Source organism: Rhipicephalus microplus, chromosome 10 (assembly GCF_043290135.1).
Source record: "Rhipicephalus microplus isolate Deutch F79 chromosome 10, USDA_Rmic, whole genome shotgun sequence".
In the NCBI taxonomy this organism is placed as follows: domain Eukaryota; kingdom Metazoa; phylum Arthropoda; class Arachnida; order Ixodida; family Ixodidae; genus Rhipicephalus; species Rhipicephalus microplus.
The window spans coordinates 24,299,534-24,304,538 of NC_134709.1; positions in this window are offsets into that span (position 1 = coordinate 24,299,534).

Consider the following 5,005-nt stretch of genomic DNA (forward strand, 5'->3'; position numbering starts at 1 on the left):
CATGACTGTGCACCGAAACTACAAAAAAAACAAATGAAATGCAACCATCAAAAAGACGGACAAAAGCGCATGTGCCATCACAAGAATGCCAACTGTTTACAAGTTAATGCAACTGATGGCTTGCTTTTGGAGATGCTTTCAGCAATATGGTTTTGTAGCACCGCAAAATGGTGCTTCTGAGCGCGAGTGCCAGGAGCGCAAGCACGAAGAATCACGTGACTTTGCTTCGTGCACTTCAAAGGAAATAAAAGTTGAGTTGTTGTTTGGGACGCGTGTGGTTCATTTCGCTTGCGCGACCTGCTCGCCCAGCTTAGCCTAGCAGTATGTTCCAACATTGGTGACACAGAATTGTGGTGCAGCCACCGGGGTTGGGCATCAACGTCCTTATGACTTCGACGTCGACAACAGACTCCGCGACTATGACTTAACATCTACAACGGACGCTATGCCTACAGTCTCTTCAGTCGGCGGTAAGCTGCCACCCTTTTGGACCGCGGACCCCGCACTCTAGTTTATTCAAGTAGAAGTCCAGTTCGTAGCGCGACGCATCACATCAGACTTGACCAAATACCACTACGTCGTAAGCAGCCTCCCGCCACCCATAGCCAGTGAAATACGGGATCTCATACTCGACTCACCTGTCGAAAAAGCATCCGCCGTGTCACGCCCCTCGAATCGCAGTGCCTACATCAACTGTTTCACGACAGGAACCTTGGTGACCGTACTCCTAGTCAGCTGTTGTGGCACATGCAACTATAACACGGCGGAACAACAAACAGCGTAGACGGAGCATTGTTTCGAGAGCTCTTTTTGCAAAAGCTGCCGTCAAGTGTTCGTGTGGTTGTCGAGGCGTCAGGGCAGAAAGACATACCTGCGGTCGCCGTGCTCGCTGATCGGCTCGTGGTGATCAACACGCCCACATTACTGGCTGCCGTGCAAGAACAATGGGCTCATGATGAATTTCAGCAAATGCGTGCAGATATTTCTCGACTCACCGAGACATTATCAGCTTTGCATACAAGCCGGACAGCACAAGATGCAAGTGAGCCAAACACGACGGTATCACAGCCGCAGCGGAAAAATATATGCTGGTATCATCGACGGTTCAGAAATTCTGCGCGTAACTGTGTTCCACCCTGCGCGCACTCGGGAAACGACCGCGGCAAGCACTGAAGGCGACCCGTGCTACTACGTCGCCTTTAAGTCGTCCCTCAGTATTTTTTTTTGTTACTTACCGCAACAACGGGGCTCGTTTCTTAGTCGACACAGGCACCGAGGTGAGCGTGATATTCGCGTCACAAACCGAAAGGAAGAACCCTACTACATCACCACTCCAAGCTGTCAATAACATGGTGATACGAACATACGGACATTGTTCACTCACACTGGACTTCGGTTTCAACAGAACGTTCATATGGGTGTTCATAGCCGCCGATGTCAAATTCGCGATATTGGGTGCTGACTTTCCGCAATACTTTGGTCTGATGGTTGATGTTCGAAACAAACGGCTTCAGGATCCTGTATGTCGTGTAGCGGTTCAAGGCAAGCCGTGTTTGCATCCTCCGCTCAGCCCGACCTTACTCCGTCCATTAGGAGAATCGCGCTTCACCGCTATAGTACAACAGTTCCCAGAGCTGACGCAACAGAAACAGGCATTCGCCGAAGTAAAACATGATGTTCAGCATAACATAAAAACCACAGGACCACCGGTCTACGTGCGCCCATGGTGGCTTTCGCCCGAGAAGCTACGGCTAGCCCAGCAGGTTTTCTCGCATATGATGAAACTCGGCATAGCACGCCCTTCATCCAGCTCGTATGCCTCGCCTCTTCACATGATCCCCAAATCAGCAGGTGGTGATTGGCGTCCTTGTGGGGATTATAGGGCACTAAACCGTGTGACAGTGCCGGACCGTTACCCAGTGCTGCACGTCCACGACCTGACCTCCTACCTGCATGGCACGAACATCTTCTCAAAAAATAGATCTGGTGAGAGCATACCATCAGATTCCCGTAGTACCAGAGGATGTTCCCAAGACCGCGATAACAACGTCATTCGGAATGTTTGAATTTCTACGGATGCCTTTCGGCTTACGGAATGCTGGCCAAACTTTCCAACGATTCATGGATGGCGTTGTCCGGGGCCTCGACTTCTGCAAGGTTTACCTGGATGACCTGCTCACCGCTAGCTGCACGCCCGAAGAGCACGAGAGCCATCTACACAGCGTGCTACAGCGACTGGCAACACAACACGACATCGTTACCAACACGGCCAAGTGTGTGTTCGGGGTACCATCGCTGCCATTTTTGGGCCACAGCCTTTCAAGCGCGGGAGTGCAACCACACCAGGGCAAGGTTGAAGCAGTACGGCGGTTTCCACAGCCAAAAACCATCCGCCAGCTCCGAGAGTTCCTAGGACTTGTAAACTTCTACAGGAGGTTCGTTCCGAAGTGTGCCCACATCCTTCACCCGCTGCACAGCCTACTAGCAGCTCCAGTAACTAAGGCGAGTGACATTCAGTGAAACGATCAAGCGGTAGAGGCATTTCGTCATATTACGGAGTCTCTCGCGAATGCCCCCCTGCTCGCATACCCACAACCTGGTGTACCGCAATGCGTAATGGTGGACGCCTCAGACGCAGCTATTGGAGCTGTACTGCAGCAAAAGTCTAGCGGAAGGTGGAACCCAATTTCCGTCTTCTCCAGAAAATTGAGCCCGGCTAAACACCGATACAGCACCTTTGATAGGGAGCTCCTGGCCACATACGCGGCTATACGACACTTCCGCCACTATGCAGAAGGTCGAGAATTTTTCGTGCTCACAGATCACAAGCCACCGACTTACGCATTGTGCGCAGTCAACTCAGATGCGGGTGCACACATGGCACGATAGCTCCGCCAAATATCTTACATCGCAAAATTCACGATGGATACCGTATTTTTGCGCGTATAACCCGCCCCTGCATATAATCCGCACCCCCACTTTCAGCTCACCGAGAAAAAAAAAATCCTCGCGTATTGCCCGCACATTTGATATACAGGAAAGGCTGTACAAAAGCTACTGCTCAAGCAACATAGCACATATGTAGACAGAAAAAGCTTTATTTAGCAAGCAGAATACGCTGTCTGCAAGGCCCGTCACAATTCACTCAGTGTCGCTGCTCTCGCTAGAGCTATCACTTGAGCCGCAGTCCTCACTATTATGCACAAGGTCATCTTCGGTTCCTTCCATGTTGTTTGTGATGCAGCATTTCTTGAAACTTTTTCGCACCATCTCACCTGGAATGGCCGGCCTTCCATGTCTCGACAATCCACTTGCAGAATAGGGCAATATCAGGCCTTCGGACTCGTCAAGTCGTAGCAGCCTTCGGCCATCCACTCGGCGTAATAGCGCTTGACATGCGCTTTGAAGGGCTTGTTAAGCGCCACATCTAGAGGCCGCAACATTGACGTCATTCCACCGGGTATAACAACTAAGTCGGTGCCGTTGTGTGAAAGGCGGTCCTTCACTTCCTCAGTTGTGTGGCCGCGGAACGAGTCAAGAACGAGCATGGACCCCTTTGCGAGCATCGCATCGGGCCTCTTCTCCCATATCGTCTTGATCCAGTCTACGAACAAGTCACTGTTCATCCATGCGTTCTCGTGTGCGTGCACCACCACACCAGCAGGCAAATGAACCTTTGGTAGAGTTTTCCTTTTCAAGATGATGTACGGTCGCAGTTGCGTGCCGTCGGCGAGGGCACAATGCAAGACTGTGATGCGCAGTTTCGTGTTCCCGCCGGTCAGCACGCTCACCGAACTGTTGCCCGTCTTCTCAACCGTTGTGTCCAACGGTATTTCAAATAAACAGGAGTTTCACCCGCATTGCCGATTTTCGAAAAAATGTAATTGTGCTGCTTTTGCAGGCCAATTACATATCTCTGGTACTTGGGCAGCTTCTCCTCATAAGAAGCCGGCAAGCGTTGACATATTGTAGTCGGCCGTCTGATTGAGAGCCCATGCCGCTTCATAAAGCGGTGCAGCCATCCGCGGCTCGCACGGAACTCGTGAGGTGGGCCTAGCTCCCTCGAAAGTAGCCGCGCTTCCACTTGGGCCATCTCAGTCGATACGGCGTGACTCCTGCTTCTCACATCTTCGATGAACTTTACTAGCTCCGCCTCCAGCTCAGGGTAGGCACCGGTCTTGAGGCCACGAAATGACCTACGGTCGCGGTGCGCGGCTTGTAGGCTCTTTCTTCTTTCTCCACAGTCGCACGCAGGACTCGTCCACATCGTGCCGTCTTCCCGCTTCGCGATTTCCGAATTCCTCGGCGACGGCGATGATCTTAAGCTTTTGCTGTGCCGTGAAAGCCTGCCGCCGTACGCTACTCATGGTGACAGAACAGATCGACTTAGGCTTGGCGAATGGGTCGAGATGTGGAGAACTAGCGGTATCAGCGAGGTAAAGAGCGCTCACACTCGGGGACAACTTGACAGCACTACCTCTTCTAGTACACTGTATCAGCACCCTGGAAACAACAGAACCGAAATGCATGCCTGCTACTGCGTCAAAAAGTAGTACATTAATTTACTGATATCTCTATGGGCACTATAATATCTCATTTGCCTTGCTGAAATAGATACTGCTTTATTTATTATGGAACTTACTTTATTTATTATGGAACTTTCTTAGCACCACCTTTTCGGCAAGCCCTTTCCAAAAGTAAACATGGCGTCCGTGACGTAGGGACATGTGGAGGGTCACTTAGCGGCCGCGAACGTCCAAAAAATATACTTGTGGTGTGACAGTGAGATTTTACACTGAACAATCGAATTGTCTCTCTCCAAATGTTTTTCTAAACGTTTCAATGATGCAAGCAAGCGAAACCAAAATCGGCCGCAAGCTGCCGTGTTACTTGTGGAGCAACACGAATTTGCGGAAACCGCCTCCGTAGCCTTCACTACACTGTTAATGGGCTTCACAGCACAACACGCATTGCTGTGAAGCAGCACTATAGGAAAACCCCCGCG